Consider the following 24,252-nt stretch of genomic DNA (forward strand, 5'->3'; position numbering starts at 1 on the left):
AGAGAAATGTAGAGAAGCTCCATGTGTCAACAACCAACATAAGAATATCCATCTAGGAGATAACCTGAGTTAAATTAGGGAGTAGATTGGGGATAAAATCTTGACTCATTAATTGACCTCAAGTAATGAACACAAATTAAGGAATAAAAGGAGGGAATAAAGAGACAACTAGGAGAAGAAATAGGAATCTTGTTGAGGTGAGGAAAATATTAGTTCTCAATAAAAATTTAAGTAAATAATTTTTGGAGACCCTTGATGTGAGAATGACACATGGGTGGGTGAATAATCAAGCTATTGAATTATAAAAAAAATAATTAATTATGCGTGGCATGACAAGTGTCACCTTGAGGACTCCTATAAAAGAAGGGGCAAGCCATGGGAGAAGGGACTTTTGGGAACCCTATGGTTGGATGGATGAGATGATGTCAGAGCAGTGATTACGAAGCTATAGTGAGTTTGGTGAGGTAGAGGATTTTAGAGAGGGGACTCTTGAGCCAAGGTGTGCTCTCCTCTACCAGCTAGTGCTTTCCTCCATTGTACAACCCCATTGCAGCTCGGGGGTCCGCGGGGAAGAAGAGTACCCAAGGAGTAGGCTGGGAGGTTAACCGGTGGGTCTTCGCATTCGGATCAAGTGCGTCATCATTCACTCGCGGAGGTGACCAGCTACAAGGGAATACCAGTGACAACAGAGCAAGCGGGGCCTCGCCTTCTGGTGAACGGTACACATGTATTTCATTACTATTGATCTTAGTTAAACATATGTAAAAGTTATGATATGTTTTCCTGAAATGAGTGTCAGGAATGTGTGTGCTAAATAAATTTGAAATTTCAATGCGTTTCTTTTCTGGTTGTATTTGCTGTTAACTTTAGAGAAAAAAAAAAAAATTGTCTGAATCGTGGTCCTTACACTTGGTATCAGAGCACAAGTTGAACCCTTGAGGCCTATGGGCCCATGCATGCATAACTAGTTTTGTTTGCTATGTGGGTATTTCTCTAAAATCAAATTACTCAAGTTAAAAAAAAAAAAATTGTGCAATTTAGGAACATTTTAAGAGCTCTATATTGTATTATGATCCAAATTCATGGACAGAAATGGAGTGGATTTATGTCACAGATCAGAAATAGAGACATCAAGCATTATCCATAGCAGTTCAAAACTGAAACACCAGCCCAGTTTAGTTGACACATCTTACAATATGCTAGGATTTGCACTGATTTCAACAATAGACATATGTGACTGGACCCTGGTTTACTTAAAAGCCTCTTCAGAAAAAAAAAAAAAAAAAAATGTTAATTTTACCAAGCTAATTACACAAAACTGTTCCTATTGATATGCGACTCGACTCTGCTTCTACATTGTTTGAAATGGTCTGGCATTCTCTAATATTTTTGATCTGGGCATGAATAAGTCAAATGTAGTTTGTCGCGAGTTAAACGGATGAATCTCCGTCACAGTCTACGTGTCGATTTCTTCTGCAACAATCGCAGAGATTCATATATAGATTATTGTATCGTGAATGGTAAAGAAGTTTCCACGGACTAAGGCTGTTCTTGATCACTTAGAATTGAAAGCTGGGGCGTGTTTAGTCCGGGATCATGCCAACCGGGGTCATGCCAACCTGTGAACGTTATTAGAATCTCAACTTGCCGAATCTTAACTTGTTAATAACATAGGTTCCATTCCCGATCAAAAAAATATAACGGCGAACCAAATGTCTCCATCAAACTCTGAGAGTCAATATCTTGTTTGAAATTCGATACCTAGGTGGCGTAAGGTCTTGAAACTCCTGTCTAACCATGTGTCGAAATTACAATGTCGTGACTGGAGTACTGCCTCTTCTGTCATTACTGTTTTACCTCTATGGAAAACTAGAAACACGCTGAAATTCAATGATCTGCGTCGGCAGCTCTTGATAAGATGATTTTACAGTAATAAAACAAAAAACTACAAATCAGATTTCGATAGATGCATGACAACGGTTCACTATTTTGGATTTTTCTGTCTGCAGGAATAATACGATGCCACAGAGAATTCAGAGTATATGAGCTTCTCCAATGAAGGCCAGCATGAGTTAATGTATAGCTTTTAGAATCTAATGCCGCAAATTTTCAAATGCAATGCATATCTTTCGACTGACACCTTGGTATTCTGTTTTATTGATCGACATTCTAAAAATTGCTTACCAGAAGCATTCATTCAATAGAATATGATCAGTTATTTTGTGATATAGTGGAGTACCTGGAAAAATGAAGGTACTGATTTTCACTATTTGGCATGCATGCTCCACGCTTTTTTGAGTTTCAACAAACAACTTTTCGGTTGGATACAGAGCAGCAGTTTCCCAAAATATAATATTTGGATTTAACTGTATCAGGATCATAATAAAGGAATGCTTTATAAGGCTATAAATGATCATGGACACTGTTCTTCTGTTCAAGATTCACTGCAGAATTACTTGAAAACCACATTTTGAGAAATATCATTCTCAAAGATGAGCTTTGCAATGTCCTTTCCTCCTCTAGAAATCCAAACAATACCATGATCTCAACAAATAGCCCTCACCTGCTTAGGGATCCAAACTCCTGGATTCACAAAAGATTCAAGTAGATCTGCCCCACAAAGTAGCATGACTCTTAAAGACTCTGTATTCACAAGCCCACTAGCACGCAAGGAAGACTCCACTCTCCTAAGAACTACCAAAGTCCGTTGGTAACTGCTTTTCTTTGCCTCCCATGGGTCCACCATTATAAATGATGAATCTTTAGATGCAAGCTGACATAAATTAATTCTATGCTCCGCAGATGCCAGGCCCTTTTTGCCATATGCATCATTGACAGGGGATATGTAACCCCCAAGAACCACATATCCATCTGATAGCAATTGATCCCTAGCCATTTCAAACATGCGCAAGTGCATATAAGTTGGTGGATTGAAACTGCCTGGTAATACAAGAACCACTTGCATTCGTTTTTGTTCCAAAGGATCTGTTGTGCATTTTGTAGTCAGCTGACGAGAAAGTTTTTCCAATGGCAGAGGAACATCCATAGAACCTGAATTTGTTGCAGCAGTCCCACAACAGTCAAAATTGTCAGATGTTGATTTGAGAAACTTCCACTTCCTCTGACGTGAAGACAACAAAACTTGCCTACTGGGCCACATACCTAAATGAAAAATCTGTTTGAATTAGGAAGAGGACATCAATTGAAAGCGAATAATGTAACAAATGTCAATGCATCTAATAAACATGACAAGATTCAGTTTAATAATACTGTTGGATAATTACATTGTGGAAACGTGGTTACCGAACAACCATGTAGTTATGTTTGAATGTTGGTGCTTCTAGCTTAAATTCAAAATCAACAGTACAAGGTCTAAGTAATCAAATAATCATGTAGTTACGTTCGAGTCTTGAGTCTTCAAACTGAAATTCAGAACCAATTGTGCAAGGTCAAAGTAGTCAAATTCTAAGGCTATCCGCAGGTCAAACTCAAAATCGAGTAAGCTATTTGCAGGCAATTCAATTGAGTTAGGTCGTCCAGATACATTTCCATGAACGGGTGGGTGCCCCAGTTCGACCCCTGAGGCTTTTCCCCGCTCAAATTCAGATCAATTGCACACGGTCAAAGAAGCCAATGGCTATCAATAGGCAATTCAATTGATATAGTTCAGATACATTTCCTGGATCAGCAGATTTTTTTTAACACATCGTTGCACAACTGATGAAAATTTTTCGCAAACCATATCTTTGAAGTTTGAAGTTACTCTACAGCTGCATTCCTTTGCTGTTGCGAACGTTGGCAGGTCTCCCACCACTGGGGAACACGCTACAGACAATTTAAGGCACACAAAGGTAATTTTTTCACATCATTATATTCTTTGGCTGAAATAAACCTCAAGCTGCCTTTAACCAATTATTCAGTTTTTCTTCCTATACTTTCCCCTCAAATTGCTGAATTTTGAGCTTTGCCCCACTGTAAACAAACTTAGCCACACTTGTTTGGAAGGAGTCTTTCAAACCAAGTCACATGCCCCTGCTGTAGGGCTTTGAGACTTGCTTCCATCCAAGTGAGTTTTACTTCTGGAGATACATTTTCTTCCTTAATTGGAGGCGTCTTCTTAACTCTTTTGTTCTAGTATTTTTGCGGCTAGAAGGACAAGAAGAAATACAATGTATTCACTAAAGAGTGACCGAGACAAAATCATTACAGATTAGAGCCTTGCACTCTGGCACCACCAGCAATATCCACCTGCTCTGCTTAGGCCTGTGTCCTCCTGACTACAGCCATTTCCTCCTCTGCCTAATCTGCTTGTCTACCCCTACCAGTAAACTAGCTAACCAAAAGTAAACACCCAGTTGTTTTGTTCGAATCGGATTTTGACGATTCATTATGTCAAGGTGTCTTCTGTTCCATCATGGCTGAAACGGCAAGGTCATTAAATGTTAGCATTTATAATCTGGCATTAGCAGTTATAGTCGTTTCTTGACTTCAGAAATTGCTAAATGTTCCCAAATGTCAGCCAGAATAACCAAAGGTTTGTGCATACGCACCAGCAGTAAAATGAGCTGGGTTATATGATGATTTTGTTCATGAAGTATCACACAATAATTGTTCAAATATGTACAGCTTCAATGATGAAAAAATAAAAAAATTAAAAAAAAAATTAAAAAAAAAAAATTAAAAAAAAATTCAACTGACATATCACTCTCCCTCTCTTGCTTGTCCAACTGACGTATCACTTGGTCCAATCAATTGTGTATTCACAGGTTTATCTTAAATAGTTTCGAAATATAAAAGAACGTTATCGAACCTCAAGGCAATAATATTAGATTTAGTATTTATTATTGTTATTTATTTATTACTTATTATGGTATTTTTTTATATATATTTTTAATATAAAAGAACGTTATCCAATAATATTAGATTTGGTATTTATTATTGTGATTTATTAGTTATTATGGTATTTTTTTTAATATTAAATTTGGTATTTATTATTGTGATTTATTTATTAGTTATTATGGTATTTTTTTAAGTGATTGATTTGATGTTTTGATAAATACTTGTTATAATCTATAAATAAGGATTTAGAGAAAGTATTAGTTACTCTGGTATTATCAAAGATATTATAAACATATAAAGACACTGAAAATGGGTGTCTTTTATAAAAGCAAATAAAAATATGACGTGGGTTTAATATATTTAAAAGGAATGTTGAAATTTATCCGGTTTATTAAAGAATTTTAGTATGTGTATGTAAATTTATTTGAAGAGCATATAGTTAATTAATAAGATTTAAGATTGACTTCTGTTACATGAAAATGATAGATTTAAAATTGGCTTTTGTTAAATGAAAAGGATTCATGTTTATTTGGCAAGAGATTTATCAATAAATAGTGGTGAAACTAGTAAGACACATAGCAATGCTTCAACATAAAAATAAAAATTATGAAAAGTTATGAAAGGAAATATGTTATTTAAAGCATCTAGCGTAATGAATTATTTAGTTGCAATGTATACTTTGTTATAGATTTTTACTTATTAATTATGTGTATCTACCAAGTGAGCTTATAATGAGAACCACTTATTAGCATGGCTTATAAAGGCATTAACATATGGTGCAAGCCAAGTGCTATAAATGCCTTGAAAGAGGTTTTTAAAGAAATGAGAACAATGAAATTAAAGTCATACTTTAAATTTAAATATTTTGGTCCACAAGACATAGAGTAGTCAGTTATAAAGGTTAAGATTATTGTTAAGAATTCCTTGTGTGAGAGGGAATATGTTCCAAGTGCAGACAAACCATTGTGAAATTTCTCATCAAATATTATGCAATTTTCTTATAAAATGTATTTGTCGTGAACATTATTTTTGTAATCTCACCTTTTGTGAAAAAAAATCCTATTGCAAGAGTTCCAAACCCCGAATGAAGACATCCCAATGAAGCAAAAACATTACAAGATATGTTAAGACATATTTTACTAAAATGTGAAGTATTCATACTGAAATTAGAAAACAAAATCATATGACTACTTGTACATTAAGGGAATTATGCCTACCATGAATCTGAGTCCTAACAGTGATGAAATGTTGGAATGACAAGAGTACCCTACTGAGAAACTCTTGTGTTAGCCAAAGTTGTGCAAATTCTATACTTCTCTCAAACTTGTGTAGTACATCAGTTTCTAGAAATTACTTGCATATATCAGCGTCTAGAAATCTTGATTATAGTATTATAAAATACATACTTACAAATGTGTTGTATACCTCATCCAATATCAATATCAGGTTCTCGAAATCCTCTTGTATACCTTGTCCAATATCAATATCAATGTCTCGAAATCCTCATTATCAATATCAGTTTCGACATCACTTTCTGGAAATCTTGATTTTAATTTTATAAAATACAGGATCACAAATTCTTGGATGCTTCAATCAATATCAACATCAATGTTTAGATGCCTCGATCAATATCAGCATCCACTTTCCTTTTTGTAGGTTCTCCCATCCATTCAATGAATGAGTATATAGAGGAAAACAATTTGTCTATTTGTTTTTCATTTTTCCATGCTACGCCTTGAAAATTTTTTCCACTCCATTTGATATAGGGAAAAATAGTTCAAAAATTTTTCCCAAAATTTTCCATTCCTTCGGTGTATCTTTGCACCTTTAGGAGCAATTGCTACTTTGCATATGATTAGGAAGTAGGGTAGCTGGGTTTGAAGGGATGAAGGTTTGGACTACTCATTCATTGCAAGTGATGATTACGTTCTACGTAGTTAACATCTTTTTTTTATCTCTAGATAGTGTGTACCATTAGGTATCCACTAGAAAGGAGTGGTATGTATTTATTTTTAAAGTGCTAATGGTAGTTGTACAACATTGAACTTTCAGAACATGGATCATGAAGGTAAGTCAAGTCTCTAAGAAGGTGTAGTAGGCATTGTTAGGTCCGCCTAGCAAGCAGTGGCATATGTTTATTTTCAAAGTAATGATTGTAGTTCCTAACAAAATTGAAGATTTAGAACATGGTAAACAAAGGTGGATTACGTCATAGGTGAAATATCAAACCATAATTAACACAATTATTATTGACCATTACAAATATTGAAGTCCAAGCTTAAGGTGGGTAGTTCCTCCTATGAAAAAGGGCATAGGCATCCCCTATGAATTTGAGTTAATACAAAATTATTGTTATCTTAATTGCGTGATTGAATGAATAAAACTAGAGAGATTTCTCCTAAATTAGTCAATTTGTCATTTGAAGGAAGGTGGGCGGTATTAATAGTTGCTTTAATTAGTTGTGATTTTGATTATGATGATTTTGTTGGAAAAGTTTATATATGACGCTTCCTTTAACTATTAATTTTAATAATATCTATAATGTATGTTTTGTACATTTATGCAAAAAGTGGGTTGCAATGTTCCCCAGATATAGTCCTTCAGTTTTAACGGAATTCGTGTCATAGATACCTTGGGAAAATTTTAACCTGCCCACCAGAAGGTTGGCAAGAGTTTCAGGAAGGGTTCCTAAGATTATGTGTCGCTGTTTCTCCTTTATGTTTTAAGGACTTCGAGACGAAGTCCATTGTTAAGAGGGGGTGTATGTAGTGCCCACTCTAGTTTCCTAACCCTAATACGACATTATCTTAGACACTTTATTCTTCGAGGACCTTAGATTGAGGATCTGGACCCTTGACACTATTATTAGCGATTGAGATATTCATGGTTGTGATGTTTATGAATGCTTTCCATTGATATTATGGTAGCATGAATGGTTATGTATCTTATCTATCAGTATTCTAATGATTGCAATATTAAATAGTTAAGTTGGTCTGTATTTGAAATTATGATGAGGGTAGTAAAGAATATGTATGTGCTATACTAAAAGCATAATGAGGATAAATTTTATGGATAGGTATATTTCTACGATGTTACGATGTTGATAGCTTAATGAATATGTATGTTTCAATTGATGATTATTGATGATAGCCATGAGGGATGTGTCCCCTATGTTACCTACTTCCTTTAGATCAGACTTACAATGGACAATGATGTGAATGACCAGGAATTTTTAATGATGCTATTATGATAATTGACTAACATTGAGAAACCTTGTTACTGATGATTATTGAGTATGGCAGGAAACCATCAGAGGCACTGGCATATGACATGTCGATGACACCTGGTTTGATGAAAATTTATATTATTTTATCTTTGAAAGTATAAGTCGATCTTGGAATCTGCCATATATGTGTAACTATATTCTGATGATATATTAATGGTTGCAGGCACAGATTAGTTGCTTGATCGAATGACTCACATATGGGCGATGGGGTTGTACAAGTGGATGGAACTACATGGGAGGGGTGGGACAGAGTCCCTGATCCCACCCACTAGCACTCCCGCTGTGACTTGGGCTGGAAGGGATGAAACACCTTCGCCTTGAAGATCACGATGCCATCAGGGCAGGTCCCAAAGTTGGGTCGCTCATGAGGACTTTACCAGGGGGCGCGCATCAAGGTGGATTCCTTGATCCCCGACACCATTAGTCTCACTATAGCAGGCAACATAGGAGATGATAGTAGTCTATGACGTTGCACTATACTTTCCCCTCGTAGTCACTGGATGCTTGAAGGGAAAGTGGTGTGGCACCCTTGGAACTTCAGGGGAATTTCTTGAAGGGAACGACCAGCTTGGCACCCTTGGCATCACAAATAAACTAGTAGGTGTGGCACCCTTGGAACTTCTAGGGAAGTTCTTGAAGGGCACAACCAAACTGGCACCCTTGGCATCACAAATAAACTACTAGGTGTGGCACCCTTGGAACTTCTAGGGAAGTTCTTGAAGGGCACAACCAAAGTGTCACCCTTGACATCACAAATAAGCTATTAGGTGTGGCACCCTTGGAACTTCTAGGGAAGTTCTTGAAGGGCACAACCAAACTTGGCATCCTTGGAATCATTAAAAATAAATAATAATAAATAAATATAAGCAAGGAATGAAAACTAGGTAAATTTACATCAAGGGTAAATGATGATTAGAAACCAATGTAATTAAATCAAAAATAAAACTTGGAATAAGGAGGATCATAGGAAGAATTAAAATAGAGTACCTTAAAAACTCTACCCTTCCCATTTTGGAAAATACTAGGAAGATTATGTGGTTTAATTAGGAAAAAGGGGAAAGACAAACATAATGGTAAGGATAAAGATTAATCCTAAACTAATTTAAACCTAATTAAGAAAAGAGGAAGGTGAATTAAAATGAGAATAATAAATTAAATTTAGAGAAATGTAGAGAAGCTCCATGTGTCAACAACCAACATAAGAATATCCATCTAGGAGATAACCTGAGTTAAATTAGGGAGTAGATTGGGGATAAAATCTTGACTCATTAATTGACCTCAAGTAATGAACACAAATTAAGGAATAAAAGGAGGGAATAAAGAGACAACTAGGAGAAGAAATAGGAATCTTGTTGAGGTGAGGAAAATATTAGTTCTCAATAAAAATTTAAGTAAATAATTTTTGGAGACCCTTGATGTGAGAATGACACATGGGTGGGTGAATAATCAAGCTATTGAATTATAAAAAAAATAATTAATTATGCATGGCATGACAAGTGTCACCTTGAGGACTCCTATAAAAGAAGGGGCAAGCCATGGGAGAAGGGACTTTTGGGAACCCTATGGTTGGATGGATGAGATGATGTCAGAGCAGTGATTACGAAGCTATAGTGAGTTTGGTGAGGTAGAGGATTTTAGAGAGGGGACTCTTGAGCCAAGGTGTGCTCTCCTCTACCAGCTAGTGCTTTCCTCCATTGTACAACCCCATTGCAGCTCGGGGGTCCGCGGGGAAGAAGAGTACCCAAGGAGTAGGCTGGGAGGTTAACCGGTGGGTCTTCACATTCGGATCAAGTGCGTCATCATTCACTCGCGGAGGTGACCGGCTACAAGGGAATACCAGTAACAGCAAAGCAAGCGGAGCCTCGCCTTCTGGTGAACGGTACACATGTATTTCATTACTATTGATCTTAGTTAAACATATGTAAAATTTATGATATGTTTTCCTGAAAAGAGTGTCAGGAATGTGTGTGCTAAATAAATTTGAAATTTCAATGCGTTAACTTTAGAGAAAAAAAAAAAAAAATTGTCTGAATCGTGGTCCTTACATGATTGACAAAAGGGAATTGTGTCATTGTTTTAACGAGGTTGACACAATTAAAGAACTATCCTCAAGACTCCCTAATTCATTTTTTAACGAGCTTGACACAAGATCAGGAACTATGCTCATGATGCCCAATTTCATTTTTTAAGAGGTTGGCACAGGTACAAACTATCCTCGTGAGGCCTTGTTTCATTTTTTAAATGAGGTTGACAGAAGATCAGAACTATCCTCATACTCCTGTTCACGGGCCATATGAGAACATGACCCTGAAGAGGTCTTCACAGGATGCAAGAAATGCACTCTGGGAGGGATACATGTCATTGGGCACCAATGACAGATCGGGTTCCAATGCCCCCAGTACATGATGTACGAGCCCATATACATTGTCATTAGCAGATGCGGAGACGGAACGGGTGGCCACATAATTGACCTGTGGCGGGGAAGGTACTGCTTGCGAGCAAGAGCCAATCGGGGATGATGGTGGCATAGGAGGCATCGGGTGACTAAAGAACGACAATTGATCGATAGTCACAATTCATCCGTCGTGTGGGAAACAAACCACATGGAAAAGTGACGAAACAAGTGCCCCCATGACATAAATATAGTCACGGCCAAGGAGAAGACTGAAATCCAATGCACCTTGGATGACCATCACGTCTATATAGACGGTTTTACCTCCCAAAGTAACAGGGAACTTCGGAAGGATCCCTAAAGGTTGGCTAGTTCCTCCATCGAAAGCCATCAGATTCTGAGTGACTGGCACAAGTTGTGGGGAGCCCAAAGCTTGCCAAGTAGTGGAAGGCATGAGGCTAATTGACGCACCTTCATCCAAGAGAGTGCTAGGTAATACCTTATCATAGGTGTGTACTGTAATCTGGAAAAGCACATAGGATGGGAGGCGGAAAGCAGTCAAGTGACTCAAGTCGAAGGAAACGACCGAACTACTTGGTGGGGGTATCGTATGATTGCCCCCATGCTCTACAGGAACCGAAGAAGGACTCTCTTGATCAGCAAGAACAGGAGGGTCGTTCATTGAATCAGTAGAATATGACGAGATGAGAAGAACATGAGAAGTATGATCATGATTCTCTTCTGGAATAGAGTGAACAACGGTTGATGAAACCAAGTCGACACTCTGTGCGACCAAAGGTTGGTCAGGAATAGGTATAACATAGCTAGGCTCAGGAAGAGCAGAATGGAAAAGAGATGGATCCAAGTCAATCTCTTTGTCAGCGGGGAGAGGGTTTGAAGAGAGCCTCTGGTAACCAACTGGAATTTGGGGTGGAGAAGTTGTAAGCCTTTCCAAAACGGAGGAAGCTTTATCCATGAGCGGACAAAGGTGAAGGAGATGATTGCCTTCACATAGCTTACAGTGGAATCGAATATTCCCTTTCTTCTTACCACTGCCAGTTGTGGGTGTAACATCGACATGAGCTTCATAGGACAATGAGGGACAAGCCAAATCATGAGACCATACTTCCAAGATCCTAGGAATACCAGGACAATCACGAAGAAGATGGTCACCCTTGCACAATTTACAAGGAAACTTAACCTTTTGCGGAGGAGCAGAAGGTGTTCCGACCTGCGATATACTCGGAGCAATAGTTGCACGGGTAGCCTCACGCTTATCGAACTTCTTCTTCTTCTTCTTCATCTTCCTCTTCTTCTTCTTAGCCTCCTGGTTACTGGATGTGGAACTTTCACCAGGCAAAGTAGGAGAGGAGTATGAGGAAACAGGGGAAGAACGCGTAGGATCAACCTTGGAATCATCATGTCATGATTCAAATGAAGGAGATGGTGGAACAGGATTCATGACGCTCGGGACCACCGAGGTTGAAAACAACCAAATGGGCAAACCGATGGTTAACCCAGGCAAGGACAATGTTGCCATATACAGAGCACCGACATTTCCAAAAGGAGGAAACGGACCAGGATTCCCATCTGGGGGAAGACCTTGGCCGGTAGACTCGGGGAATGTTGCCATTGGAAACAACCTTGAAATGCACTCGCAGTATAACCAAGGACTCTAACTGTAACCAGGAATATTTCGTGGGTAGTAAATTTTATGACACAGGAACAAAACTTGTGATGTAGGAAATGCTCCCTCTACGGACAGAGGCAACCCCTCTAGCTCTAGAGTGGGTCTAGTCACAGCAAGACAAAACAATAGATAATTTCCTTAAATAGTCATTGTTGAAAGAGCCTACCTCAAACCAGTGTTCGATGGAGCTTTCGTTGCACTGCTTCAGCTATCATTTCTATTTCCTTGATGAGCGATTCACCTGAAACAACACAAGAGAACAACAAAACACATAATGAAATACAACAATGATCTATTCACCTACAGAGTCAAGGAACCATAAGCTATCAAGTATATTACACACATGACATAGGAAATCACTATTGATTGTATTAAAATGAATAAAAAGCAAAGCTTACAACCAAGCCTTGACTTGCAAGCTTCCTCGAAGGGTCCAACCAATATGTTTCTTCAAGAATTCACTCTCAAAATGGTCTCCCAAGAGGTTGATAACTCTCTCACTCAAAAGCTCTAGTATAAGGCTAAGGCAATCCACAACTAATTTCTAAACTATCAGTAATTCACACTGCAAACTATCAAACTCACACCAAAGCTAGGCTAATTTGCACAATACCAAAAAAATCGCTGATCATAGCAATGGGGACTGCTTTTATAAGAGGAGGAGCCTCCATAAATGAAGGAAAGGGAGCTTATCCTCAAGGTAGGTTTCCCAAAAGACAGAACCACCATCCCAGAGGAGGAAAAGCGAACTTCCTTGACCCAACAACCAGTTCCAGAATCACCCAGAAACTTTTTGTTCGAACTAATTCGCCATATCTGGATCGTCGCAAGTCATACACTAGGGCTCAACGATGACGTCACAAGGAAGCAGTGTATCCAGAGCCATCATCGCAAGAAAGATCTTGAAGACTTTCACCGAGCCCTAAAATTCAACCGTTGCAGGGAACAGGTCTACCCTTTCGACGACATCGCGATGTTATAGTTCATTACGGAGAATCGTCATAGACAGATTAAGGTTTACTTGCGACGATGCAGAAACATGGGTAAAAAGGGTCAATCTTCAGGATTAAAGAGCACTTGTTAATATTCTTGAATGAGTGGGTAGATGTGAACACATTTATGTGATGTATGACACAAAAAATATGTCACTCAGGAACTGACTTTATTTGGGATCAGGGGATATGAGGCTAGTGACAAATTACTGTGTAATAGGATGATCTAAGAGTGTTGTTGGGTGTAGAGCATGATTATTTAGAGGTTTTTGTTTCAGCCAGATGTATACCCCATGAAGTTTGTACAGCCCTCCATGCAGGGGGGTGCGGGGGGGACTTGTCCCCCCCGTGAGGGTTCGGGGGGGGGGGCGATCCCCCCCAGCTGGGGGGTGCGGGGGCCAGCGGTCCCCCAGCGGGGGTTTCGAGGGCAGCGCCCCCGAAGCTAAAAATAGATGTGAAATTGCCTTGTAAAAGTATAGTGATTTCTAGTCAATCTAGGCCGTTCATTAGGCGGATGATCTGACGGTAGAACTTATATTTAGTTTAGGTTTTTTTGCCCTAGAAGGCAACCCCTCTCTTTGTATGAGGGCATTGTATTGAGGCTGTGTAATAGATGTGTATTCTTTGAGTGAGAAATAGAGAGGCAAGACCGTGAGAGAAAACAGAGGACATTACAGTGGATCTGCTTTAGGTTGTGTCTCTTCATTTTTCCAGATAATAGAAAGGAAGGACTGGCTGTTCGGGGTGGACGTAGCCCAAACTAGGTGAACCACGTATATCTGTGTCTCTCTGGTTTTATGCATTTTCTGTGTTTATATTTCTGCTATAATCTATGTGTTCCATTGCTACGTAATATATAATTTTCAAACAACTGGTATCAGAGGCGAAGGTCTATTTGGCTGACAAACTCGCATGAGAGAAGGGTTCTTGGTTCGAGTGGGAGAAATGGCAGAAGATGGTAAGTTTAGGGTCGAGAAATTTAACGGCCAAAACTTCTCGCTGTGGAAGATGCAGATGGAAGATTATCTGTATCAGAAAGATTTGTACCTACCATTGAGACGAAAAACAAGGAAGCCAACGGCTATGACAGATGAAGAATGGAACCTTCTCGATAGAAAGGCACTCAGAACAATACGGTTGTGCCTCGCAGCGTCAGTCGCATTCAACATTTCGAAGGAAACAACGACAGAGGGTTTGATTCAGGTGTTGGTGAAACTATATGAAAAACCCTCGGCCTCAAACAAGGTATTTCTTATGAAACGGTTATTTAATATGAAGATGTCGGAAGGTGGATCTGTTGCAGACCATTTAAATGATTTTAATACAGTTACAAGCCAGTTAAGTTCTGTAGGGGTAAACTTTGAAGATGAAGTTAGAGCTTTGTTATTCTTATGCTCATTGCCAGAAAGTTGGAATGGTTTAGTAATGGCCATTAGTAACTCTATTTTTGGATCTAGTACTTTAAAGTTTGATGATGTTGTCGGTGCTATCCTGAACAATGAAATTTGACGGAAAAGCTCCAGTGAGACATTTGGTAATGCTTTAAGTGCAAAGTCTAGGGGAATAAAAATGGAAAGAGGAAAGAGCTCAGGATATCGCAGTGAATCAAGGAAAGGCAAATCCAAGTCCAAATCGGGGATAGTGTGCTAGAAATGCGGAAAGAAATGACACCTAAAGAAAGACTGTAGATCTCGAAAGAGAAAAGAAGGAGATGCACAACAAAAAAACAATCATGAAGCAAATGTGATAGGTGAGGTGTTACAAGATGCTTTGATTCTTTCTTTCAAAAATATTTCTAATTCCTGGGTGGTAGATTCAGAGGCCTCATTCCATGCCACACCTGATAAGAAATATTTTCATGACTATGTTCAAGGAGATTTTGGACAAGTCCATTTGGGTGATGATAAACCCTGTAAAATTGTTGGAATGGGTAAGGTTCTTGTAAAACAGCAAAATGGAAACCAATGGCTACTAAAGGAGGTAAGGCATGTTCTAGATCTGAAGAAAAATCTGATTTCAACAGGGCAGTTAGGCGGTAAGGTTGTTTGACAACTTTCACATATAAAGCTTGGAAGGTCACCAAAGGAGCCCTAGTAATAGCAAAAGGCGAAAAAGGTTGGTACATTGTATTTATGCAATGGTATTTCTAACTCTGTTAATGCTTTAACTTCTAAAGGAGCAGATGCAACATTATGGCATCATAGGTTCGGACACATGAGTGAGAAGGGGATGAAGATTTTTCACTCAAGGAATTTGTTGTCGGGTTTGAAGACTTTTGTTTTGGACTTATGTGAGAATTTCATTTATTGAAAACAGAAGAGAGTCAAATTTCTTAGAGTTGGGAAAGCAAAGAAGAGCGAAAAATTAGAGCTTGTGCATACATATGTATGGGGACCTGCTCAGGTATCATCTCTCGGTGGCTCTCATTATTATGTTATTGATGATGCAACTAACAAAACTTGGATTTATTGTATTAAGAATAAATATGATGTATTTGATACTTTCAAGAAATGGAAAGCTTTGGTTGAGATTGAGACAAGAAAGAAATTGAAGTGTCTCAGATCAGACAATGGAGGTTAATATTGCAGCAAATATTTTGATAGGTACTATTTAGAGCATGGAATTCGCAAAGAAAAGATAGTTCCAAGAACACCACAAGAAAATGGTGTGTCAAAAAGGATGAACGAAACAATCATGGAGCGTGCAAGGTGCATGAGATTGCATGCAGGATTTCCTTTACAATTTTGCGCAGATGCTGTAGATACTGCTGTTTATCTAATAAACAGAGGGCCTTCAAGTTCCTTGGATGGTGGTGTTTCAGAGGAAGCATGGATAGGTAAAAAGGTAAACTACACTTTTTAAAGCCTTTTGGTTGTGAGGCCTTTCTCCATATTAATAAAGAAAATAGAACAAAGCTTGAGGCAAAATCAAAGAAATGTACCTTTATTGGATATGGTGTTAATGATTTTGGTTATCGCTTATATGATTATGAAAATCACAAAATCATTAGGGCAGAGATGTAATATTCAAGGAAAAGGTCTTGTATAAAAATCAGTTGCAGGAAAAAAACAGGAAAAAGAAAACAAGGAATACACAGTTCTTGATGAGATCACTAAAAAAGTAAAGGTGCCTGAAAATAATAATAATAATCAACAGCCACAACAACAGCAACCACCACAATAGCAACAGGCACCCCAAACACCTGAAAGTGGTGTTAGAGGATCTACCAGGATAAGTATACCCCCTGAACAATACTCTCCTTCATTATATTATTTATTGTTGACTGATTCTGGTGAACCCGAATGTTATGAAGAAGCAATGCAGGTTGAAAGCGGGAAGAAGTGGGAGCTAGCCATGGAAGAAGAGATGGACTCCTTAATGCATAACCAGACTTGGGACTTAGTCAGGTTGCTTGCAAGTAAAACTAAATTGCAGAATAAATGGGTTTACAGGTTGAAGGAAGAAGATGGAGGAAAACAAAGGTACAAAGCTAGACTTGTGGTGAAGGGGTTTGCACAGAAGAAATGTATTGATTTTGATGAAATATTTTCTCCTGTTGTTAAAATGACTTCAATCATAACTATTTTAAGTCTAGTAGCAGTTGAAGATTTGCATCTTGAGCAGTTAGATGTAAAGACAGCTTTTCTCCATGGGGATTTGGAGGAAGAGATATATATGCAGTAGCCACAAGGATATGAGGTGAAAGGGAAGGAGAAACTAGTGTGCAGGTTGAAGAAGAGCTTGTATGTCTTAAAACAGGCTCCAAGGCAGTGGCATCTAAAATTTGGCAAGTTTATGTCTGAACAAGGTTATACTAGATGTCACTCTGATCATTGTGTTTATCTGAAAAAGCAAAATGATGCCAGCAATATTATATTATTATTGTATGTAAATGACATGCTTGTTGCAGAGTCTAACATGCAGGAAATAAATGTGCTCAAAAGAAAATTGGCAAATTCATTTGCTATGAAGGATTTGGGAGCTGCAAAACAAATCCTTGGTATGAGAATAACTAGAGATAGAAAAAATCGCAAATTAACATTGTCTCAGAATGAGTACATATAAAAGGTGTTGAAAAGATTTAATATGCACAATGCAAAACCAGTTAGTACACATTTTGCTAGCCATTTCAAACTTAGTAAGGAAATGTGCCGAAAGACCCAAGAAGATATGGATTATATGTCTAAAGCACTTGGAAGCTTAATGTATGCACTGGTTTGCACAAGGCTTGATATTGCACATGCAGTGGGAGTTGTAAGCAGGTACATGAACAATCCAGGAAAGGAACATTGGATGGCAGTGAAATGGATACTCAGATATTTGAAAGGTACCACAAATCAAGCATTATGCTTTGGTGGTTCAAACATTTCTCTACAGGGATGTGTTGATGCAGATATGGCAGATGACAGAGATAACAGGAGGAGCACTACAGGATATGTATTTACTGTAGGTAGAACAGATGTGAGTTGGGTTTCAAAAATCCAATGTGTTGTTGCACTTTCAACAACAGAAGCAGAGTATGTTGCTACTACAGAGGCTAGAAAAGAAGTGATTTGGTTACAAAGTTTTATGGGTGAATTGGGTAAGAAGCATGATATGGGCACGTTATACAGTGATAGCCAAAGTGCCATTCATCTTACAAAGAACTCAGCATTTCATTCTAGGACTAAACACATACAGCTCAAGTACCATTTCATACGATCAGTGTAGGAAGATGGAGAGTTGAAGCTGGAAAAGATACACACTAGCCAAAATCCCACAGATATGCTAACAAAAGTTGTAACCAGGGAGAAACTGAGAATATGCTCAGTTTCAATTAGTCTTCAAGGATGATGATTAAGATGAGAAATAGCCAGGTCCAAAGAGGAGTCATTGTTCAACAAATGAAGCAGCGGTGGAGTTACTACAATCATTCTCCAAGTGGGAGATTGTTGGGTGTGGAGCATGATTATTTAGCGGCCTTTTTTTCAGCCGAATGTACACCCCAAGAAGTTTGTACACCCCTCCATGCGGGGGGGTGCAGGGGGGACTTTTCCCCCCCACAAGGGTTCGGGGGGGGGGGGGGGGGGGGGGGGGGGGCGATCCCCCCCCGGCTGGGGGGTCCAGGGGCCAGCGGTCCCCTGATGGGGGTTTCGGGGGCAGCGCCCTCGAAGCTAAAAACAGATGTAAAATTGCCTTGTAAAAGTATAGTAATTTCTAGTCAATCTGGGTTGTTCATTAGGTGGATGATTTGACGGTAGAACTTATGTTTAGTTTAGTTTCTTTTGCCCTAGAAGGAAATCCCTCTCTCTGTATGAGGGCATTGTATTGAGGCTGTGTAATAGATGTGTATTCTCCGAGCGAGAAACAGAGAAGCGAGACTGTGACAGAAAACAGAGGACATTACAGCGGATATCTTGTAGGTTGTGTCTCTTCATTTTGCTGGATAATAGAAAGTAAGAATGAGCTATTCGGGGTGGACGTAGCCCAAACTGGGTGAACCATGTATATCTGTGTCTCTCTGGTTTTATGCATTTTCTGTGTTTATATTTCTGCTATATTCTATGTGTTCCATTGCTCTATAATATATAATTTTCTAACAATTGTCCCTCTTGAAGCATCCAAAACGCTCATGGGACTACTCCAAGAGCACACTCCCTAGCAAAAAAAAATCACTCCCAACCCTTTAGCATGTGCAACCCATATTGGGATTTTTTTGGATTTTTGAGGGAAATGGGAAGGCCAAGGTCGAATAAAAGGCCTCCTCCCCTCCCTCTTAACATCATTTTATGATTTTTTGAGAGAGATTGAGAGGGTTTGATCCTTGAGGAGAATATTTGACAGGATTGAGAAGATAATATTGCGGGAGATTGAAGGTTGTTATTTGTGAGAGCTTGGGAGATTGAAGGCTAACACTACCATTGGAGAGCCAAAGAGATAGGGTCTAATCCCATTTTTGTTTTCTTTCCATGTAACATTTGTGTTTTTATATGTTGAATGAATGTATCAAATCTAGAAGTAGAAATTAGTTACTAGAATCTAGATGTTCTCTTCTCCTACTCTTTCGCATTCCTCCCTCATTTTATTGCAGGCAATAATCTCAAGCTTCAAAAATCATGATAGGTATATGGATTAGCCTTATCTTGTTGGTTCCATTTTTGGCCATGATGATGGTGTTGGGAAACAAAAGAAGAAGTGATTAAGATAATGAAGAAGTGGGTAGTGTTGGATTAGGATACCAAGGAGAAGAGGAATAGGAGGAAGAGGATAATGGGAGTGAAGATGATGATGGAAAGAAAACCAAAATAGAACAAACACCCTTGTGGAAATATGTTACAAACCTTGGAGGAGAGAAAAGGGGTGGAATCCGTTATCACTCAGAAGTTTTCCCTAGAAGTTATCAAAATAAGGAAGCATCCGAAGTAACCACAAACCAATCTTTTAGGCTTAGGCTTTAGCCAACCTAAGTCTAGAGAGGGCTCTCTCTTTATGATTTAACTTTGTTTTTATGGGATTTTAGGCTAGTTCTTAGTTTTCATGGGGTCATGATTTTGGATTGAAGGTTGGGTGGTGTAATTCTTGGAGCAGATGGATAAATCTAGGTCTTTAAGCCATGGGCTATGGAGTCAACAAATGGATAGCATAACTGGATCAGATCATTAAAGGGAATGTTCACAGGGCAGGCTAGCAAAGAAAAAGGAAAATATTTAGGCCTAATGGATGAAGTGATTTTAACCAGGGTGAAAGGGCACTTAATAATCCTTAGACCGGGATCAAAATGAAGAACAAAGGGTGATCATGAACAAAGGATAATTAAGAATCCTTTGCTATATATCAGAAGAGAAACTACAGAAGCTAAGGAGCAGTTAAGAATTCCCTAGCTAAGATAGTTTAGGAGAAAATATTAAGAATGTAAAGCAGTCAAGATAGACTGCATTCAAGCAATTTCTGAAATATCATTCCTTGTTATACATTTAGATTTTAAAGAAACAAATAAGATTATGGAAAAAACATAAGGAAAAACAACATTGAACATGAGAGAATACTTATTTGTATTTCTCTTTACACAAGAATCCTGTAAAATATCTGATCTTTATTCTTTGATCCAGCAAGCCAATCCAGTCACTGATACAATAGAACTCTAATTTGAGAGAAAAAGTCTATAGAAATCTCTTGGAATCCACTTACATACTTCAAAATGTGAAGTATTTATACAAAAATATTTACAAAATATCTCAAAACAACTTGAGATTTAATCTAGGGAATAAAAATATCTTCTTGCATGAAGATAAAGACAGATGTTAAACTGCTTTATGATGTCCCTTTTATTATGGTGTTGTTGGTTGTTTCTGTTGAGTTGGAGCCCTTTAAGCTAGCTGATATTTGTAGCAATTCAATGTTGGAATCTTCTTTTCTTTCATCTTTCAACTCATACACTTTGACCCTGTTGCTCTGCTTTTACTTGTTTCACTGGCTATCTTCAGATTTACTGTGCAGTAACTTTCTGATGTAAATTTATTATAGTAAATCTGTCATTTTTTCCCACCATTCTGCATCAGGTAACTTTATTTTTACCATCCTTCTGTAGATTTCATCTGCCTCTGTGTATTTTGCAAAATTTGGTTTGGTGAGAAATAAATGTTTCACTTCATGCTCTATGAAAAACAAGTTCTCAAATGTATCATATAATACTTTTCCTGTTGGCAAAGCTTTAATAGCCGAAGAGCTGGCTTGTTCCTTGGCCAATTTCTTGAGTCTATCACTATAGTCCAATTGGGTCATGAGTTTGTCATTGATGACCATAGGACTGGGAAGACCTTTGTCCCTTAAAATTTGAAACTTAGCCATGAACCTGTCAATGGCTACCTGCATGTTATGGCACTTCTCTTCTAAGTTATGCATGAGGTTTCTTTTGGAAAGAACCTTTCTAATCTCCAGAATGGCTTCAGTCCTATCTTCTATGTTAAGCTCTTGGAGCTCATATCGGTTCTTGTTGTTTAGGAAGTGGATGAGTCGATTTGCATCCTCTGGTTTATCTCCCAATTCTTCCTTCACTTTTTGGATAGCTTCAGTGGCTATCTTCACTAATTCTGTCTGCTCAAATATAACCTGAATTGATGGCCAAATATCATTGACAGAGTCAATGATATTGGCCCAAAGCATTTCTTTGGTTTGTCCTAGAGGTTTCTGTAATGTTAAATCCTTCTCCAAGATTTTGATTCTTTCACCCATTCTCTGGGCCTTCTGTGTTTCTTCTTTCTACTAGAGTTGGGCAAGTTTGCAGTCAGTTTCCAGACTTGCCACTTTTTCCTTTAATCTCTTTAGCTCTGTAGCCTGGATAGATATATCTTCCATGGATTTCACAAGTTCTGCTACTTTATCTGTTGATGTACCTGTCACTGTAGTAGATTATGTTGTCACTAGTAATACTGTGGCAGGTGGAGATGTGGGTGCCAGTGATTCTACCAGTGTGGAAGGAACTGCTATAGATACTGTGGGGATGATAGCTCTAGGAGTTTTGGCCAGTCACTTTGCTTCGACTGAATTAAAGTGTCCAACTCCTTCTCTGTCTCCTTAAGTTGATCATTTAGTTTCAAGACCAAGTCCATTAATTCCTCATGTCTGGTTTGATTCTCTAAGACTTATAAAGTTTGAGGATGATGCAACTGGGGTAATTTTAATTGCCTCTTAAGTGCAGCAATATCATCATTTTCCTTCTTGATCAACTGTTCTGTAGCTTTTATATCCTTGGGATCATGTCCCAATTCAATCACTAAGTCCTCTATGGACTTGATCCTTGTATCCTTGGCCTATGAGGAGGCCTTCTCCAACTGAAATTGTGTTGATATATTGTTTAGGGAGTTCTGTAATTGGTGGGAAGCAATGGCCTTCCCTGTTAATGTAGAGTAAATCATCTCTCTTGTTTGCTTATGTAGTTCAATCTGGTCAATAGGATGAATATCCTTTGCCAGTACTTCAAAATCCACTTTCTTAAAATCTGATGTTGTTCTTGGCTACTGAGTGGTTGGCTTGATGAAAGTCATTTGCATTTTCCCCTCTTTGACATCAAAGGCTGACATTAGCCTTGTTTGATTGGTAGGGTTCATCTTCAGATACTGTGCATATGTTTGGGCCTTAAGCCTTTCATTCCTAGCCTTGGTTTCTTTGTATCTTTCCTTAATGTCTTGGTCCTTATCTGCAGTGATTCTGAAGGAAGATACCTCAATACTTTGTTGCCTTTCCAACATCTGAGTTTGTGACTTGGAAGGCTCAAGCATGCCTCCAGATGGGATGGTAGGCCTACTCCTATTTCCTTCTGTACTAGTGACCTCTGTTATCTCCTCTGTGTATTCTTGTTTAGAGAGAGGATTCACTCTCTGTCTTTTGGTTTGGTTTGTTTCTGCATAAGTTTGTGAAGTTTCCCTTACCAAAGTGGTGGCCCCTTCCCTATTTCTATTTAGGCCTTTCTCCTCATTTAGAGGAGTCTGTATAACTGGAGGGGTAATCATGGTTGTCTCTAGTCTGTCTGATTTTTAGGTCTGCTTGATTCCCCTGGTAGGTGTGATTGGTTTGGCCTGCTTGATTCCCCTGGCACCTGCAGGAAAGAATCCTCATCAAGTTGTTTTTCCAGATCTATTAATCTATTTTCCACAACAACTTCAGTACTATCCATGTCCTCTAAATTTGTTTTCCACCCATTGCAATTGGTTGGCATACTTTTCTATCTCAAGGATGCAGTGATGGATATAGGGAGCCATCTTGTTTTTCATCCTTCTTTTGCAGATGAAATCCAAGGGATCATACCTCCATATGAAGCTCTGTTTTAGTTTTAATCTTTGAAGGATTAGGTCTGCCTCTTTTCCAGCTTCTCTGCTATTACAAATAAAGGGACCCAATTGGTCTTTGATCTTGACCTAGGCTTTCTTTTTGGCTTTAACAAAATTTACCTCATTTGAATTTATTATCTGCTTGTAGTACTCCAAGGCAAATGACCTCATTGGGAGGTATTTACGTAGTTTGTATGGGGCCAGTTCACAGCCATAAATCTTGATTTCAATGTGGTTTTGGTACAAGTACCAATCTCCCACTGGATGATTGATGTTTAGATGAAGGACTCTCCTAATCTCAAGACTGATTCTTGGTGGAGGAGTTCCACTGAGCATGGTCATCACATGGTGGACAAAGGAATCTATGAATTCATTGTATGAATAGGGGGAGGGATGTTGATGAAACAATGGGGTCCAGAAGATAAATGATCTTGGTTGGCCCTTGGTGTCCAATTTTTGCAAGGTAAGTGGGAATTTGTCTGACTGGTAATATAGGAAAAGGTGATACAAGACCAAGGAGTACTTGAAGACTCTCCCATTAATCATTCTGAGGAACTGTTCATGCATCCTGTCAGCTATGAACTGTGCATAGTCATATATGACAGCAGGAGGTTGTCCTGGAGTGTATATGGACATGAAGGCTAAAATAATCTCATCAATATATTCACTGGTGGTATAACCCAAGACACTAGATATCATATCCACAATACTTCTGCCCCAAGGAGAAAATAAAGTTGCTACATATGGAGTGGGGTTTTTGGGGGTATAGTTATCTTCTACGATGAAGGTTTGGATTATTTGGTCCAATCTTGCAGGGCTAAGTTTGGGATATAAGTCCAACAGGTCTCCAATGGAGAGGGGAGTCAGGTTTTGGCCAGGTTGGAGTTGTAGCATCTCATTTATAGACTCAGCAGTGATGGTGAAAGGTATAGTCTGGTTTGGGGACATGATTGCTCTTTGACTAGGAATGTAAGTGGCATGATAGTAGTGTACAATTTCTGGGAAAATGCGAACTCTGGGGAACTGGTACTTAGGCAAATTGGACTCCCACAGTCCAATTTGATCAACCTGGTTCAAGTATCTATCCCTACTTTGGCAATATACTTTGAGCGGGGATTCATGGACATCGGTGTCCTTTATCTAGAAATCCCTATTAGCCAACGGGAGGTGGTCCAGGTCTAAATCGGGTGTAGAGATGGGTCTCCCATCCATGGCAATTGGGGCAACCATTCTCAGTTCTTGTGGAT

General features: G+C 38.7%; 1 pseudogene; it reads right to left on the reverse strand.

Moving 5' to 3' along the window:
* Positions 1-2,452: 2,452 nt before the first annotated feature.
* Positions 2,453-3,046, reverse strand: LOC149157013 (nicotinamide/nicotinic acid mononucleotide adenylyltransferase pseudogene; annotated as a pseudogene).
* Positions 3,047-24,252: the final 21,206 nt, after the last annotated feature.

Source organism: Pinus tabuliformis, chromosome 9 (genome assembly GCF_031772625.1).
Source record: "Pinus tabuliformis cultivar Carrire ecotype Pingquan chromosome 9, CPIR1, whole genome shotgun sequence".
NCBI lineage: Eukaryota > Viridiplantae > Streptophyta > Pinopsida > Pinales > Pinaceae > Pinus > Pinus tabuliformis.